The sequence below is a fragment of the Bactrocera tryoni genome, chromosome 4 (assembly GCF_016617805.1).
Source record: "Bactrocera tryoni isolate S06 chromosome 4, CSIRO_BtryS06_freeze2, whole genome shotgun sequence".
Classification (NCBI taxonomy): domain Eukaryota; kingdom Metazoa; phylum Arthropoda; class Insecta; order Diptera; family Tephritidae; genus Bactrocera; species Bactrocera tryoni.
The window spans coordinates 11,216,989-11,237,358 of record NC_052502.1 but is presented as its reverse complement, the minus strand read 5'-3'; the positions used below and the strand labels follow the sequence as shown (position 1 = coordinate 11,237,358).

The 20,370-nt window shown below is 34.8% G+C and overlaps 1 protein-coding gene across 5 annotated transcripts in view; it reads right to left on the bottom strand.

Annotated features, from left to right (window-relative positions):
- LOC120774654 (protein split ends) overlaps positions 1-20,158 on the bottom strand; it is a 69,775-nt gene extending 49,617 nt beyond the window's left edge. Inside the window, exons 1-2 of one of the 5 annotated variants that reach the window (XM_040104379.1) lie at positions 19,770-20,156; positions 18,673-19,166 (exon numbers count right to left, since the gene is read on the bottom strand). The gene's annotated coding sequence lies outside the window, so the exon portion shown is untranslated. Of the gene's footprint in view, positions 1-18,672 lie in introns of all 5 variants that reach the window. The other 4 variants (XM_040104380.1, XM_040104381.1, XM_040104383.1 and 1 more) reach the window with 4 other exon arrangements.
- Positions 20,159-20,370: the final 212 nt, after the last annotated feature.

Here is a 20,370-nt window from a genome sequence, read left to right as displayed (position 1 = left end):
ACTTTTGTTTGGTCAGAATTCCTCCACACACCCGAAACCATTAAATGGAACCAAACGAATTTGTTAAATTTAACGATATTTTTTTTTGCAATAAAATTAAAATATAAAAAGATTTTTTAACGATTTGCGATATAAAAATACCCTCGGAAAAATCAAGGCTATAATAGACTATGTAAACTTCCAAGGTCTAAACTTCAATAATATGAAAAAATCAATTTATTCAAATTTCTAGACCAGAATATCTCATTAAAAATTAATGGATTCTATTTGAGTCTAAAACTCCACAGAGCGTGGATTTTTCTTAGTTCATATTATTTTTAGTGTTATAAAGGGTGATCCATTTCCAGCTTCTGTACTTTTCTTTAAAAAAAACCACAGACACTTCAATGTTAACGAATAATCGAAAGAATATTCTTTGGTATTTATTTTTTGAAGATTATCTCTCAAATGTTGGCCACGCCTATGTCTCAGAGGGTGCATCCATTGAGTATTTTCGAAAACTTGTTTAGGCATTTTGACTGGTAACTGGCGAATGACACGCGTGATGTTATGCGCCAAGGCCTGAATCGAAACGGGATTGTCCACATAGAATTTAGACTTTACATAACCCCACAGGAAAAAGTCTAACGGATAGTGTTAACACAACACGATCTTGGTGGCCAATCGACCGCCCCAAAAAGTGAAATTAGCTGTTCCCCAAAGTGTTCTCTCAATAAATTCATTCATTGAAGCGATGTGTGGAAAAAGATGCTGCATTGTTGAAAACAAATGTCGCCGAGATAACGAGCTTCAATTTCAGACACCAAATAGTCGGTTATTATAGTGTGAATACGGACGCTATTGACGATTACGTTCTCACCGGCATTATTTTGGAAGAAATATGGAACGATTGTACCGCCGACCCTCAAACCATACCAAACCATTGTTTTACTGCAGGAAATGGCAGCTCTTGAATCTCTTCAGGTTTCTCTTCGTCCCCTGTTCGGCAATTTTGCTTGTTTACATACCCATTGAGCCAGAAATGGACCTCATTGCTGAACAAAATTCGGCTCGAAAGCTTCGGATCGCTTGGGAAGGTCGAGCGGCTTCAATTCTTGCGCGAGGTGTATTTTGCACGCTTTCAATGTAAGACCTCGACGTAAAATGCGCTAAGTCGTTTCATACGTCAGTTCAAGTTGTCGCGAACGTTCCCCACGTTCTTCGTTTACACTCTCAGCTACGACGACTATATTTTCTTCATTGCGTGCTGGCCGTAGTCTTTTCGGTCGTATATTACCCAATAATGAATGCTGGGTCTCAAGATGGGTGATGATGTTGCGAATAGTAAGTTCAATAGGCCGATTATGTTGACAGTAAGTTGAGAGGAGCTCGCGAAACACATTCTTTAAAGAACGTGAATTTTCGTAATAAAGTTGAATGATTTGTAAATGTTGTTCAGGCGTAAGTCTTTCCGTGATATAAAATGAAATACCAAACAATACTTAAAAAAAAAAAAAAACATATAAACTTGACACGACACACGCGTGATCTGTCAAAAAAAGGCTATTGAAAAAAGTACCTCAACTTGTATCACTCCACATATAGGGCTTTTTTAACCTTCATGCCGAACGGCTAGAAAAAATCCCCTCTGTTGTGAGTTTTAACTCCTCGTGTTTTGCTTTCTTCCAGTGCACTTTGTACTTTTTTGATCTATACGATTTAAAATGCAACGGAATAATTGGTTACCATTACCATCTTAGGCCCCACCATGAAGCTAACTTAAGAAAATCTCATAAAAATGCTTTACAGAAAACGCGAAAAGGTCCATCGTTCAATATACAGTGTACGTAATCATTTCCGTTGTTACAAAAACTTGCTGTTTTAGACCGCTATATATCATGCCATAGGCATGTCTTAAAAAACAACGCCATAAATAAATTCCCAACTCACACCTCAACGAAGTGAAAACAATTTCATGCATAATTTTATTTAAGAATACTGATAAAAAATTACGCATTTATTTGCATACTCATATTTTTATAATTTTTAATAGTCAGCAAATTAAATAAAGTCCAAGTAAATTCTGAGGTCACGAGGTTTTTTATACTTAAAAATAATATTTCTTAGAAACTGAATGTTTTGATAATCGAAATGATTTTTCATGTTCCGGCGAAGTCAACAAAAAACCAAATTACATAATTTACAGTTCGCTCAATTCAAGCTGTTGTGGGGTAAATAAGTACATGTATTGTTATTGCATTAAATTTCCCGTGATTTCACAACATTAAGCAATATTTAATTTTACTCGATTTGAAAAAGTAAGTTTCTCATTTTGATTTGTGGTTTGGTGACGTCTATTTATTTTAAGGTTTTCATATTAAATATTAAAATTTGTTCGCAATTAAAATCTGTACTTGTTACTTGTACATACATACATACATATGTACATATTTATATATACAATATCGGGTTACGCTTGTGTGTGAGCTATTTCTTTTTAATAGCTAATTTGTTATAAATAAAAAATAGATTGATTTAATGAATATGGAACGTGACTAAGACCGAGCGCTTAATAGAGCTGTGAAAAAAGCGACAATGGGAGCTCAAAAGAGTGCAACAAATCTTACAAGTTTGCTTTTGTTGCTTTGTAAGCTGCTCAACTACGCACTTAGTCTCGGTTATGTCGAAATGCATACGAAATCTCGAACACCTGCTCGATACATTTATATTTGGGAACTTTCTTGAGGCAAAAAAAGTATATAATCATTCAAGAAATGTGATAATGTTGCAAACATGTTTTGGAGAGTCTGCTTTATCACGAGCAGAAGAATTTGAGTTTTATAAAGTATTCAAGAAAGGTCGCGAAGTCATTGAAAACTTACGCCATGCGTGACGTCCAAGCACCTCCGTTAAAAATGATAACATGGAAAAACTTAAAGAAATACAGATTGGAAATCGTTGTGTTGGCATCAGAAAGTTAAAAGAGGATCTCAGCATCTCTTATGAGTTAATTCAACACATTTTGGTTAATGGTTTGGGTATGAAGCATACCCGTGCTATACTCGTGCTAAAAGACATGAATGTGGCTCACAAGCTAACATTATTATGACTGACTATTTGCAGAAACACCAAACGAGAATCATCGCTCAGACACCGCATTCGCTATATTTGCCTTCCTGCGTGTTTTTTTTCTATCTTCGAAACTGAAAAAAAAATGCTTCGGAAAAGACGCCACGAGTCCATTGACACAATATATAAAATGATAGCGCAAAATACCGACAAGTGACGTCATAAAAGTAACGAACTGTCAAACTTTAAGAGAAACTGTAAACAAATCCTTCTCTTCACTCGTTCATGAGGTCACGATGAGTTGAAATATTTTGTCCAACACTCTTCAAAAAGCTAACTGTTCGAAATTGCCGTTTTCTATATTTCATCTAAGGTAATTTTAAGATGAAGAATAAAGAAAAGATGTATTTATTTTGGAACTAATATTAACCAATTGTCTGAGAACTTATCAAAAATATAGCTCTTTCTGCTAACATAACGTATTTGACCTTACCTAAGCTAAAAACAATTTTAAATATTTCTAGACCACCTTTTCAAAAAAAAAAAAAAAAAATTGCTTGAGAAAATCTAATTGGACTAGTTCGTCAAGTTCAGCCGGAAAAATACCTTTTGACCCCAGAAATTCTCATTTTTTGCCATGATACTTTTAAAATATAAATAAAGGTTTTTGTTCGGTTCACTTTTCAAGGTTATTAGAATTGTAATATATGTATGTTCTTATGCCAACGATTTTTCCAGTACTCGGAAACATTTTTCATAAGCATTTTTTAGGATGATCTTCAGCTCCTTCAGCGATTTTTGTTTTATCTCTTCGATCGACTAAAAACTAGTTCCACCGAATAGTTTGGGGAATAGGAAAAAATCACACAGAGCCAAACCTGATGAAAACTGTGGTTGATCGATGGTATTCATTGTATTTTTGACTTTAAATTCGGTCACAATCATGGCCCGATGCGATAGTGCATTATCATTGTCTAAAATCCATGAATTCATCTTGCACAATTCCAGCACTTTTCGACGGATGTTCTCCCCCAAACGCCTGAATACGGCCAAATAGAACTCCTTGTTGACCGCCTGTCCTTCCGGAACAAATTGTTTGTGCACGAAACCACGAATATCTAAACAATCAATGAGCATCACTTTGATTTTTTAGCGACTTTGGCGTGACTTTTTGGTTTTTCCCCTCCATTTCGATGATATTTGACTTGTTTGCATGTGAAACTCATAAACTCATGTCTCATCAGAAATTATAATGCTCTCCATGAATGTGAGATAGGAATATGCGCGACCAAGCATGTCCAAAGAGACATGTTTGCAGTACTCTTTTGGAAAGAAAATTCAGCTTTATCGGGACGAGTCGAGCAAGAACGCGTTTCATACCCAAAATATTCACCAAAATCATTCGAAAGGACTCGCGAGAGATATCGAGCTCTCTTGCCAAACACCATCTTCTTCACTTTTTAATATAACTGATGAACAGTGGAAGAGTTCGAAGGTCGTCCAGAATGAGGCATGTCTTCAACGATCTCTAGACCGCCTTTGAAGGCTTCATGGCAACCGTAGGCTTGTGTTTCGTGTTTTTGATAAAGCTGAATCACCAACATTCGCAGCGATTCCGCGAGAAAGTCGCTCATAACGCACATAACTTTGAAGATTTTCTGATTATTTCAAAACAGTTGGGTTTTTTATACGTAAAAGAACTGGATCCACCTTTATATACGCCTAGAGACGGTCAACTTGACCATTTGAGGGATGTTTCATAGCGTTAAAACAAAAATAACAAAGGTATTGCTGATATTACCATGGAAATCTCCATTTATGAACTTTTATAGCGATACCACCCATTTTTGGGCTCTTGGTATTATTCCACCCACACTCTTTATCAGACATACATTTACATACATACGTAAGTATTTATATATGGCTTTATTTATATAACTTACTCCACATCCGTTGTTCGTTGTGTTTGATTTTGACCTCCGAAATAACAATTCATTTTTTATGAGTACTTTTCTTCATTACATAACACATATGACACATACAAAAAACATTTACTTATTTGTATGTAAATAGATATTTTTATGTAAGCTTGTAGATTTATTAATCCCTGACTCAAAACAATTTGTCTGCGAGGTGAAGGCATTTTTTCATGCATTTTAAATTTTCGTTTGTTTTTTTTTGTTTTTTTTTTTATTGCTTGTTTGCGCTGCCACGTTTTTACTTCATTTTTTTTAATTATTCTTATATTTTATATAGTATGTAGTATTTTTCTATCCCGACCATAAAAAAATTCCCCCCACTTTGGTGAGGTAACAAACAGAATTATTGAGAAATAAAATAAAACGAATTTGAGCATTGGAAAAAACACTAGAGCTCTACAGATAGGCTCGACGCAAGTGGGTTCCCCAATGGCCACGACGCCGCCCCCTCGTGCAGAATCTGCTAACCGAGTGACGACTGCGCCTGACTATTGCGCTTGATTCGGTTGGGGAGGGAGGCGAGCTGGCGCGCACAGCAACGCTGACAAAGGGCGATGTGGCAATGGGCGAAGAGGCGAAACAGTTGGGTGGCGGCAGAGAGGTTTTTTAGCAGTGCGCAAAGGCATTACGTATGATTCATGCAAAAAAAAAAAAACAAACACACACACAGACACATTTTCCAGTTAAAATTCTTATTATTTGCACACGCACATACACATGTACTTTATAGTTGCTACGTGTGTGTCTTTAGATATTCGACTTGTTTTTCAATTGTTTACGAACTTTCCATTTAGTTTTGCGTGTGCTATTATAAATATACGTCAAATACAATTTTTTTCACTTAATGTAATTAATTTCATGTTGCTTCATTTGTTGTTTTGCATGTGTGCGTGTGTGTGTCTATTATTTTTTATATATTTTTTTTACTTTTTAATTTCACATTTGGACTCATATAAAATTCTTGAACACCTTTTCATATGAAACACATTAAAAATTTTTATATATGTACATACATACATACATACATACATACATACATACATACATACATACATATAAACAGTTTTGAGTTCTTTCAACAGAGCTTTAAGCTTGTGAAAGGCGTGAGTTTGTTTTAATATTTTAATCCACACGATTTTATTAATAGAAAATACTGATAAAACGATCTAAAATCAACTATAATCAGTTAAAAGTACCTCTCATTGAAGAAATGGAATTTTATTCGATTACGAAGGTTTTCTAAGAAGTCAATAATATCTTTCTGAAGAAATATTGCATAAGAATCACTTAAAAGCTGTAGAGTGAAGTTAATATTGATCTTAGCTTGCTCAGTGTTTGCTTTTTGCTGACCAGTGAAAGATCGTCTCACAAACATGGCAAGTAGAAGCGCTTGGAAGAGCCATGACCGAAAAAAGCTTTCATCAGCTTCAAGCAATTTGTCAATATTTTGCTCAATGTTCACTTCGATAACGGTGGCGTAGGTCAAGGTCGTACAGAGTGTGATAGCGCAGTTACCCAGCGATGTATAAAATTAGCTGACACGACTATTTTATGATAGCGCCACATAAATAAGCGCTCGGCTTCGTAGAATTGCGTCGTATCAGAGATTTCGACATAGTAACTTGAGTACTTTTGAGTTGTGCCTGCAAATCATGACAATTGATAGCTCTCTCTCTCTCTCTCTCTCTTCAATGCTGCCATCAAGGTAGGTTATACAATATTAAATGTGCCACGAAGTTTTTAACGACGAGGAGGAAACGTGGCGACCCTATAAGGTATACATATGTATGTTATATCTATCTATGTAAGTATATAAGTTATCAGCTATTCCGTCTGTATAAATGCGAACTAGACCCTCAGTTTTTGAAATATTGGTTTGAAATTTCGCGAAACTGTTGAGAAGCTTTTAAACTCGCTAAGATATCTTCACGAAATTTGGCATAGTTTATTTTTCAAGGCTGCGCTACAGTCTTCGAACAAATTGTTCAGATCGGACCACTACTTCATATAGCTGCCATACTAACATACCAATCAAAATCAAAATAAACGTTTTTTTATCGTTTTATATGTTGTAATAAATGCACATGTGAAGCATGTTATAGTCGAATTTAATACATATTATTCTATTTTTTGGCAGTTAAAATGAAACCCGCTTAAGTACCAAACCCCCTTAAATAACCAACATTTTCATCCTCCTTCACTCCGCACATGAGAAAAAGACAAAGAAACATTGTTGGCAACATACAAGGCAATCGGCTGGTCGGTCCTTAACTGCGCTACACCAATATGGTGGTCTGGATGCAATGAAACGCAGACGAAGAAGCTGCAAATGAACTCCTCTCGTAGCAGTTTCTGCTGGAGTGATTTCTGCAGTCACCTGCTTGGAGCGGAACCGCCTCCTTGGACCATCAAGAGGTCCTTCCTTAAGTACGTCGACGACATGAAACAATAATCGCAACAAACTTCAGCCATTCACAGTGGAGCCATTGACCGACTCCCTCTCATTGAATGGCGTACTTGGAGTTAAACCACCACCCAATACAGACGATAGTGATCCTTGTGCAGCTTCGTTCTGGATACTGTAACAAGTTAAACTTCTACTTATCTAGAACAGACCCTGACATATCAAACATATGACTGAGCCCAAAAAATAAGGTGACATTGTATTTATTTTGAAAATTCTTTATTTATTCTTCCAAATCAATTTCATCCCCTTCAAAGTAATCCCCTCCCGATGCAATGCACTTATGCCAACGAATTTTCCAATCTTCGAAACCAGTGTTCTCACTTTCCGGGATGGCCTTCAGTTTCGTCTTCGCTGCGGCTTGAATCTCCTCTATCGCATAAAAACGGTGTCCCCGGAGCGGTCTTTTGAGCTTGGTGAACCGCCAGAAATCGCACGGAGACAGATCAGGTGAATACGGTGGTTGCGGAACGATATGGGTTGAGTTTTTGGCGAAATGATCACTAATTACGAGGGCAGTATGCATAACGCATAACGTTCAAATAATATTCCTTGTTGACTGTTTGGCCGGTTGGAAGGAATTCATAATGCACAACACCACGATAATCGAAGAAAACAGTCAACCTGACCTTGATTTTTGAGCGACTTTGGCGCGATTTTGTTGGTCTCGGCTCTCTTTTGGCACGGTATTCGCTCGATTGATCGGTTGTTTCGGGGTCGTAAGTATAGATCCAAGTCTCATCGCCAGTTATAATGCGTTTCATGACACCCTGGTAGTCGGAAAGCACCGTTTCACACACTTCAATGCGACGTTTTTTTTCCAAATTCCAAAATTCAATGTTTTCGGCACCAGTCGAGATTTGACGCGCCTGAGGCCCAAAACATCCTTCAAAATGGTATTGGCTGAGCCTTTCGATATGTCAACTTCATCAGCAAGGTCTATAATTTTTAATCGACGGTTTTTCAACACCAAATCTTTGATTTGTTGGACGTGAGCTTCGTCGGTTGAGGTTGATGGTTGCCTTGGACACTCTTCGTCTTCGACACGTTCACGGCCGGCTTGGAACTCACTATACCACTTGTAAACATTTTTTTAGATATAGCCTCATCACCAAAGGCTTTCTGCACCATTCTCAACGTATCCGCAACAGAAAATTGATTCCGTAAGCAAAATTTAATGCAAATTCTTTGCTCAACAAATTTCGACATCGCAAAAAATGAAAAACTCACTTTTAGCAGCTCACAAAACGACACGTATCTCAAACACTAATGAATATTTTGACATGAAATTTGACATAAATGTGACTGACAGTACTACCAACCTAAAAAAAAATAATTCTCCAAATTCTTCGACGCGCGCAGTTTAAATTCAAATGTCACCTTATTTTTTGGGCACAGTCCTAACCCTACACATCTGACACCCTTCTCCCTTTGGTCCGACCCCAAACAGAGGTTAGGTGCCCGTTACAACAACAACTTTCGTGAGTAACTACACCATAAAAACTATAACGCTGAAGTTATGCTATATTTGGCGGAAGCATCATGAAAGCCAGTCACGTGATACTTCTTCTATCGTCTTTATCACTCCCCGAAAATTTTCCTGCACCAAAACTCGCTCAAAAGCAGATAAAAGCAGTGTAGCTGAATGAACTCCGAAAGTGCTTATCAGAATTATTATCTCTGAAGGGAAATTTTTTAACTAGCGTAACATTATAAATAAATCTAAACAAAATGTGTCTGATAACAATCAAAAGTCAGCCTACTGTTATGAACAATAAAACAGTCGTACTTGAGAAAAAAATAAATAAAAATCGATTTTTTGAAAATTCTAACTGTATATAAAAAAAGCTCCACAACAGTTTGGGTAACTGTCAAGCAAAATTGAGCTTAAATGCAAACTGAAATATTTTCCTACGAAATTCAATTAACTTTTTTTTACTTCATTACAGCAAGTAATTGCTAAAACTATTTTCCATATTTTATTGCATTTCAAAACACCCCGAAAAAAAGTGCACTCTTAACTATAGTTGTAAATATGGAGAAAAAAGTCGATTTCTACTTGGCGTTTTGCTATTGTGCTATTCTACGACTTTTTATGAGTCTACGAGCAAAAATCTCAAGGGGATTTCACTTGAAGTTTTTCATTATTTTCAATTTGCTTTGTTCTTGCTTGGCTTTTTGTATCTTTGTTGGTTTTGTTTCTTTTTCAATTTTTTTTTTGTTTTTTCCTTTTTATTTTTTTTTTTTCATTTTTGCTTTGCTTTTTCGTAGTAATACGCTTTATTAGCTTTTTTCGCAGTAATTTAATTTTGTTGTTGTTGTTGTTTACGTATTTTTTATATCTGTCAGCTTTTTAATAATAAAATTGCGGTGCTTTTTATGCATAATTTATTGTTGTTGTGTTTCAATTTTGTTACTATAGCTCATTTTTGTAGGTGATTTTTTATAATAATATTTCTCTACACACACACACATGCATAAGTGCATAAATGCAAATAAACACATACACAGACACATCGAGCGCAGCGTCTAGCGAACAACACACATACATATGTATATTAAACATACTTAGTGTGTGTGTACATATGTATGTATGTACATATGTGTGTTTGTAAGTACATATATGTATATAAACACTTATAAATACTATGTGCGCTTTTGAATATCTGTACTACAAATTTATTTCGAATGATAAAAATATTTTTAATTGAATTTAATTCAAGGAGAGGCTAGTTTTTGTTGTCAGTTTACTTACTTGTTGTTTCTAGTTATTTTTATTCGCATTTTTTGCTATTTTTCGCCTTATTCCATATTTCTACGCTTTATAAAAATTTAATTTCCTGCTTTTAATGGAAATTTCGTAATTTTATATTTATGAATGCAAAAACAAAATACATATGTACATACATAGGTATGTGAGTATGTGTGCAAAGTGTTTAAGCAAAAAATGCGTAGCCAACATCGTGAACGCAACGAAATTTCAATGCATGTGTGTGTGTTTACATGTATGTATGTATGTATGTGAGTATATAGCAAAAACATGCGTAAATATGTAATACACACTTGTTATACTATATAACAAGTTGAAAGGTTTTTGTCTCGCATAAAAGACTTTGTTGCTGCTTTCGGAACACTTAACACCCCACAGTTTAACGGCATAAAAATAAGTAAACTTGCGTGTACATACATACATATGTAAATACATACATACATACATCGATATGTATATGTACATATATCAATTGGTGTATATACTCGAAACCCAATAATTTCATAAATATTCGCACATTCCGTGTGTTTTTTATAGATTTACTTAGCCTCGCTCATTTATAAATAATGAGAAATAATAAAAAAAAAATACAAACTGGGAAGTGTCTCAGGCGATTTATATTCTGGAATTTCCACAATTCTTGCTCATTTACGAACTTTCGCATACAAAACATAAGTATGTATGTACATACATTGTTGCATAAAAATTCTTGATTAGATTAGAGTATCATTTCGCCAAGTTTGATTAAATTTGTTTTATTAGACCTTAACCTACAGTTGGCTAAAAACGCATTTAGAATATCCGATGAGCGCATAAATGTCGATTAAAAGGTAACGGATACCAATCCCCGTTAGGATGGTAAGTATTAGATAAGTTGTCATCGACGTTCTCCAACGGTAGGCCCAGGAAACGTGCTTTTTCGACGGGATCGGACCAAAGGAAGAAGGGGGTCAAATGTGTAGAATTAGCAGAGCAAAGAGGTTGCTAGTGTCATGCGAGGACTCATTGCACACAGGACATACATAAGTATGTTTGATAAGTCAGGGTCTATTCTGGAAGAGTAGGAGTATAACCTACTACAGCTGCGTAGAACGAAGCTGCGCAAGGGTTACTCTCGCAATGGGTGGTGATTTGACTCCAAGTGCGCCATATACTGAGAGGGAGTCGGTGAAGGTGTCAATGACTCCATTGTGAATGGCGGTCAGTATATGTATGTCTGAAGTTAGTTGCGTTTAAAGTCTTGTCGGCGTATTGCTTTATGTCGTTGACGTAGTTGAGGAAGGACCTCTTGATGCTTCTAGAAGGCGGTTCCGCTCCAAACAGGTGACTGCTGGTATGATTTCTGCAGAAACTGCTTGGAGAGTAGATAATTATACTGCTGTGGTTACAAATCACAAAATGTTTTCTTCTATCGTGTCATTTTCGAAATATGGGTAAAGAACGATTCTGGTTTAAGAAAAAATTCTATACACATCTGAAAAATATAATATTCTTGGGATTAAATATATGTACATATGTGTGTATGTATGTATATTTCGAAATAAAAATCCAGAACCGACTAACCATAGACATTAATTGAGGAGATCTCAACTATCCCACTATAGAAACCAATTTTAGGAATTTTACACTTAATTGAATGAATTGGTTTTTTCGCTGAACAAAGTTTCACTTAAACAATTTGCTTTCCAAATTTTAATATCATAAAAATTATTTTTAAACAACAAATATTTTCCAAACACATATTTATCAAATAGAAGAGTTCAGAATCGCCATTAAGGGGGTATTCTAGCCTAGAAATTTGAAAACAATCGAAAATTTTTTAGTTTCATATTTCGATAATTTTAAATTTAATAAAACAAAAATAAATTTTTGAAACTTTTTTCTCAGTTTTATTTTTGTTACCTACCTTTGTCACCTAGTGAGGTTGTAGTAGTCAAGAATTCGTCATTGCTCTAATTTTCAAATGACCACAAGGATAAAAATCGTAACGACGAGAATGAGCCCTTTTTACATCTCTACTTGAAATCTATGAAAATATTTTTTAGAAACTTACATATTTTGCGTAATCATGAAATAAAAATATCAATTGCCGAAAACGCTCGAAATTCGGACATCTAGAGTCAAGATTAGAAGCGTAAACAATGCTGTAAAAATAATCGATATTTGAAATTAAAAAAAATTAAAATTCTGAAAAAACTTTGGGCTTCAGTCGAACTTCCCTATGGCGAATTGCAAGAGGAAAAAATAAACGTCGTTAAAGAAAAAACTCGTGACATAAATAAGATTACTTTATTTACTAACTTAACTTAGTGCTGTTTAACTATAGGTTAAGGATAAAATTTTTAATTTTTAAGAAATTTTAAATAAATTTCGCTTGTCATCCATGTTTTTTTGTTGCACCTATAATCTAAATTTAGAGATTTTATGTGCTTAAAGCATCGTGACTTTCTTGATTTCACAATAATAACCAATTTAAGCTTTTCCAATTCTGTCATATCATAAGCCACCATAACAGTTGTAGTGATGACACCACATTTACTGGCTTTTATAATAAAATTTTTAATTCCTGGCATCCTAAATACTATATTTATGTCTTTTTTTTTGGTAAGAAACAAGAATCGAAATCAAATTCATTGAAAACACGAAATAAAATTCATTGAATATTCGAGTTATAGGCGTAAAAAAAAGTCTGCCTTATAAGGAGAGCAAAATGTACAGAAAATTTAATATAATTATAGTAATCATTAAATCAATTCGTTATAAGGAAACCTTCGTTGTAGAGAATTTCGACTTTATATTGGGTACATTCATACATACAATAGTCAACTAACATTAAACAATTAAACAGGTGTTCGTACTGTCACTTTCGAACTCAATTCAAGGTCAAATCAAAGAGCACTACTGCTTATGCGAACTGATTTGGACAAAGCGTTGGTAAAATGGTATGAAAGGATACTTTATCGCTTTCGATAATATAGACCCTCTCTTAATATTATATTTCCCTACAAAATTTTATTTTTTATTCCCTATTTAATTGTGGATATTTATTCGTATGTACTTTTGATATGTATATGTACTATGTATCTAAAATGCAATTAAGATACTATTGAAATCAAAACAAAAGAGTATTTAATAAGCACATATGTACATATGTATGTATGCATGTATGAACCTTCATAAATACATACACAAACATCATATACACACATTAATTTGTATGCACGTGCATTGCATTCGCGGGTCGCCGGTATGCTCGTGGCCATCAGCTGTTCGAAATGTGCCAAATTTATACGCCACGCCAGGCCACACAGCACACCAGTTAAGAGAAAAGCCAAAATCAACAGCCGTCCGTCCAATACTACCCCAATAATGCCCCACTAAACAAGTGGGCAGGCGATGGTTTTTGTTTTCGCTTTGTAGTTGTTGCTGTTGTTGCGTGTTTGTTATGCCATGCCGTCATAGTATTGTTGGTGCTATTATAGCTGTTGTTGTTGTTGGTGCTGTTGTCGTCACTGCTTACTGAGCACGTTTTTTTGGGCATTGAACTTGAATTAGTCAACCCGCATAGCGACAAACAAACACACACACGCATATGTATGCGCATAGTTTTGTGTGTCTGCATGCACACACGACGGCCGACAAATCGCAGTCGCACAGGCACGACGCGTGCTCTTACCACGATATGTCGATATCTATGTTAGTATAATTGTATTTATTTATACTACGTGAAGTTTGTGGGCCAGTGTAGGTTTGTGCGCGAATTTACAATAACAACACGAATAGCAAATTTCGGTAGCAGCATGTGCACATGCGGCATGAAAATGTCGAACAACAACAAATAATAACAACTAACAACATATCAAATAGTAATAATAGTAACAATAATAACAACAAACATACATACATATGTACATATTGCCGAACAGATTTAATAACACATGCGAAGAGTTGTAGATATTTATGTAACTAAAATGTACATACATACATACATATATATATGCATGTATGCATATGCTCTTGGGTGTTTGCTGTAGCGACTAGCGCTAGCGTAACGTAGCGACTTTGTGACGGTAACGGCAACAGCATTAGTAGCGGCAGAATGGCGGCGCACGAATACCGTTATGAAAACAAAAAACCTAAGAGGAAACTGCGGATAAAAACAAATCGCAAATTACAGACAGAAAAAACAACAGCAAAAAACATGCAAACATGCATACATACATATTTACATATGTATGTAATGACTATCTGCATATTCAATATGTACTTACATACATATGTGCGTGTGTATGTATTTACTAAACAACAAGTGCGCACACAACGAAGGGGAAAGCAAAGCCATGCGACCTCGCTGCACGTGCAACACAACCGAAAACCGACTAATCAACCGAACGGCAACATTAGCAACAAATGCAAGAACAACAAGAATAGTGAGAAATTATTTTTACATACATACATGCATAACAGCATATTTATAATGTAGAAGCGAACAGGGTAAATGATTTTTCAAGAAATATGAATTACGCGTGTTATAAGCAAAATGGTGTAACAGAAGCATGCAACCGCGAAAAATTGTAAATTCTAAAAAATTTCTTTTTTTAATTTTAAATTATAAGCTGGGGATTAAAATTCCTGCTATTTTTCAAGGCGGTATTTGGGATAAGTTTTTTTTAATCTGGTACATATGTATGTACATATGTAATGTAAGTACATTAATTGGATTAAAATTTATCATTTCGGTATGTATTTGCTTTGTAACTTTTTTTCAATCAAATTTCTTTTATCATTTATGTTTGAAAATCTTTTTCAATTGCATACATATGCATGTATGTATGGTATGTATGTATGTATGTACTATTATTTGCAACCCTTACTCAGGATTACAATTTTCCGGGATTTTGCCTTTGCTTACCTCTCGCAATTTTATATTTATTCTGGGTTAACAATCACTTATCAGCCTGTTGTGTACATTTGAATTCAGCGCAAAACGAAAAAAATGCTTTAAGTAATACTTGAACGACTCCTTATCTATTTTGTTGCACTTCAAAAATTACTTGTTTAAAATAAGTGATCAATCAGAAGTTTTTTTAATGATACAGTTTACACTTGATAGCTAGAATTTTTTATAAAATTAAAAAATAATAATTACAGTACGCTCTCCGTAATCGTTACACTCGACATACATACATATGTACATATGTATGTATATATGTAAAACCCTATTGAAATTCGAAAATTTGCAAATTTTTGTTTATGTTTTTGTAATTTTGAAACATGGCAAATTTTTGAAAGCCTTGAAACTCATTAAATGGTTCTTACTAAAAAAGACATGAACAAAAGAATGAGAATTTTCAACTTGGTAGAATTGTCTAACAGTCATGGTAATTGTATACATGCATACATACATATGTATGTAAGTAGGTAGATAAAGAGCGTCATGAGCGACTGTTAGCTTCTGCCAAACGTGCCTTTACATACTAATGGTACGGATATATCCTAGTTTCCATTGCTTTCGTTCTTGGATAAGCCTAAGTAATCGCCTCAACTGGGTTATCACCGATTTTAGTCTATCGCGATTAACGAGCGGGTACCGCATATTCAGCTAACCTTATTTTGGAGCCAACATTACAAAAGAGAGATTTGTCAAGAAATATTAGTCTACAGGTATTATGTAATGTAGTTTGATAAGATAAACTATACATTGTATATGTATGTATGTACTTATGTAGTGAACTTGAAAACAATAACAAAATTACAATATTAAATTTAATAATATATGGTAGATCCTATGAGCGACCTTAGGTCTATTGTGCCCCCTCCTAAATCACAAGGACTCAACTAGCCACAGAATATTGGTAAAGTCCAATATACTGCTAGGTGCTAGCGAAGCGATGTGATCTCTATTTGGAAACATGGATCCAAGGGCCTTCAATCTGCGTCTGCAGACTGGTGTTTCAAGCTCCTTGTCGCAGAACCGACAATTTACGCAAGAAGCTAGGCCCATGCTGTATAATTGCTTTTTCAGCTTGCATTGGCCAGTGTAGAATGCGAAAAGTAGTCTGAATTTGCCCCTAGGGAGGTTGATTACATATTTAAACCTGCTGAGGTTGTAATCCCCCATTAAAAAATTGGCATGGTGCATGCCTTGGAGTTGTTGCCAATACCTCTCTCTGGCTACTCCTTCTTCCTTGCGGAGCAGGTGTTTTACGGTATGGGGACCCACCGCGGTGAAGGTTTCAGGGCCTACCATGTTAGTGGATGCTGCGGTGCGGGCGAACATTGAGGTACATACATATATACAAGTACATACTCGTACAAGGTGCGTTCCAAAATAAACAGGACTTAAAAACAAAAAACAGAACAAATGGTTTTTTCAGCAAAATTTTATTTTATTCAAAATAGTCTCCTTCTGCTTCAATACAGCTTTTTGCACGGTCCAAAAGCATGTCGAACTATTGTTTTAGCTCGTTGGCCGGTATGGGCGCCAATATGCCGGTGCAAGCCTTTTGAATGACCTCTACGTTTGTATAACGCTTTCCTTTCATGAGAAAATGCATTTTTCTGAAAAGGAAGAAGTCGCACGGAGACATATCAGGTGAATACGGGGAGTGGTTAATGCTTAAAATGTGATTTTTGGTCAAATAAACCTCTTTAATGATGTCCTTCGAATGTTGGATTCTGAGCAATTTTTGGTCGTCAGTAAATTTATGTGGAACAAACCGTGCACACACCTTTCGTTAGCCCAAATATTCGGTCAAAATGCGATAAATCGATGTTTTGGAGATGTTCAATTCCATTTTCATGAAAACGTTGCACTCTGCTACGAGATAGGCAATCATTGCGATAAACTTGTTTCATCAATTGAAAAGTTTCGGTAAAAGTTTTACCAATTTTAAAACAAAATTTAGTGTTGGCTCTTTGTTCGAAGCTCATTTTCGCACAGATAACACAAACATACTGACACTGAAAACGCAATAACTTCACTTCCAATCGATGAAATGTCATGAAATTCTCACTGGACAATCGGTAAAGATAGCAGATTCTAAAGCACCAGTCGACATATAGATGGCGCCACCAGGGGGCATTACATTCAAAAAGTCTTGTTTACTTTGGTACACACCTTGTATGTACACATTGAATCAGTGATTCTCATCAAAAATAAAAAAAGTTCCGAATTTAAGGTATGTACAGTCACAATTTCGACACAACATTTTTATATATGTACATACATAATTAAATATGAGTTTATTGACTCTTATAATAAATCAACAAAGAATATATGTAAATAAAAACAAAATATATATAAAAAATAAACAATTAATTACAGAAAGAAAGCAATAACAAATTGTTTATTGCCATTTTGATGAAATTCATAAATTTAAACAAAAACTTGAACTGAATTCGACCGTAAAAATACATCTGGTCGATCTAACCGGACAGAGCGTTATTAAGGAAAGTTCTATATTACATTTTTTTAGTTATTATATTTATCAATAAGTTTGGCAGTTTGCCACGAAGTTTGTAACACCCAAGGAAACGTCGGAGTATCTCAGTTTCTCAGATATCGCTCTGATATTTCGCACACGTCCATTTCCCTTCAATGGAAAATGCCATACAAACTGAACGATCAAAATCAAGATCATGTATAGAAAAGTTTTTTTTTTGTTTTGGGAGATATCTTTACACGAAATTTTGAATGGATTATTGTCCTAAGTAAGGCTAAAATATCTGAAGAAATTTTCCAGATTGAATCACTATAGCATATAGCTGCCATACAAACTGAACAAACAAAATCAACCTTCTATGGAAAACTTTTTTTATTTGACAAGATAAACAAGACAATGATATAATTTCAACAAATTGTTTAAATCGGATACCTATACCATATAATTGCCATGAAAACTCCTCGATCAGAAAAAGATCTTGTATAGAAATTTTATAATTTGTGCTTGGAATGTGTTATAAGTTCGGTTTTTAACGTTTTTTCTGATGTCTTTTTTTTATTTATTTATTTTTCTTATTATCTCAACGCCAATGTTTAAATTTTACAAAAAAAACTACACGCTTAAATTAGCATTGCATTAACTCCAATTATGATTTGAAAAAAGAAAAAAAAACTCGCCTCTTACTCATGCACTTAGCAAACAAACAGACAAATACAAAAATTGAGCCTGAAATATGGGAAAATGTGACGGAAGGAAATGCAAAAATGTATTTATTATTTTATAAAATTATTTAACAGCTGTCCAAAGGCGGAAGCATTTGTCTCAGCAGCAGCGGCGCACCGCCTACCACCCCAGACTGGCATTCATTGTTGTTGCGTACAAAAACAAGTATGCGCAGCAACTTATTTAAAAATAAAAATATTACATTTTTAATGTCAATAAGCGTTATTATCTTGTGTTACTCACCTGTTATATTTTACTGAGATTTTTTCGCAGCTTTTTTTCGCGTTAAATGTGTCTGCCTTTTAAAATAACTGCGTTTTTTCACAATTTTTTGTTTGTTTGTTTGAATAAAGCGCTTTGTTCTCAATTACAAGTGAAAAGGGAAATATTTTTGTGTTTATTAATGTTGGCGTACGGTTACGTCACTTGTCACACAATCACTGTCACTTTTTCCGCTAATTGCAAAGCCTTTAATAATGAAATTTCATATTGAAACCATAAGTTCGAATGCACATAAGCGCATACAACTTTTTTATTTTATAAATTATTTCGCAATGTGTTGTTGTGGCAATTGTTTTTCAGTTTGTGAGTTTTGCGTGTGCGTTTTATATATTATTTTACACACATAAATATATATTTTAGCATAATTATGTGTTTTTATGTATACATACATATGTTGTTTGTGATGAATTGTTATTTCTTTTAATTACTGTTATTTTTCAAGCTTACTTATAGCACTACCAGCATCAGATGAGAAAGAGAACACACAATTAAAATAAACGTTTAATAATTTAAAAGAAATAAAAAATATATGCACATACATACGTATGTATGTTTGTATGTATGTGTATGCGAAAAGACATGCATATATTTAATTTTATAAATTCAGCAGATGTGTCATTAAACCCGGAAATATTCATTCAATAACAAAAAAGCACACCAACAACGAAATAATCAGAACGGCAATAAAAAGTAAGCACAAAAACAGCGTTGAATGAATGACTTTTATCGTTTTTGGCAAAAGCAATAACAAAACCAAAAAAACATATCTTGCAAAATAATTTCATCAAAATAATTGTACACTCGTGCTTGTTGCTGCTGTTGTTGTTGTTGTCATCACAAAGTCGACGTAACTGTTGTTTTGTGAATGTCAAACTTTGTGCGCCTTTTTATTCAAATATGTACATATCTATGTTTATATGCGCATACACTTTTGTTGAATTTCACATGAATTAATTATTTTAAATTTTTTTATTAGCTGCCACAGCACACTCTTGCAGCTGTTCTACTCCATATATTTACATTAATTATTAATGTATTTCTTAGTTTAATAATACTACCTGTCTGCATATGTTTTTAATTGAATTCCACACCACTTAAGCCTGTTTTTCACTACATAATTTTGAATCGCAATTCTCTCAATTAAAATCACTATGTCTCCTTTCACACAAACACAATCAGCAATTTACGGCTGTTAGTTAATTAAGTTTTCTCGCTCTACCCCACTGTCACTACATTCTTTCATAATTTTGTTTTCACAACTTCCGACTTCCGCTGTTCCATTAAAATAATAAGTACCGAAGTCGCGTACCGTTATATTCTGACTGACGCTTTCAGTTAGCGCGCAAAGCAAAGCTACTATGAGCGCCCGATAAATTCACTTCCAATTCCCTCGAATTCACAAATACGATTGGCAGTCGCTGCTGCCGCTGCAACGCTGTTCGTTGATGCTGGCTTCGTTCTCTGTATGCGAAGCCAAATAATTTCACGCAAAAACAACAGAACTTTTTGCGATTGCTTTTTGTGCCGCCATTCTAGCTGATTTTTTTCTATACGTTGTTGTTGTTTTGTTGAGGTTGCCGTTCACAGCTGTTGTCGGTAACGATGTGCATGCATCAGCTGCCATTAGTGATGTCGGCAAAGTAGGGTTCAGCGATGTTT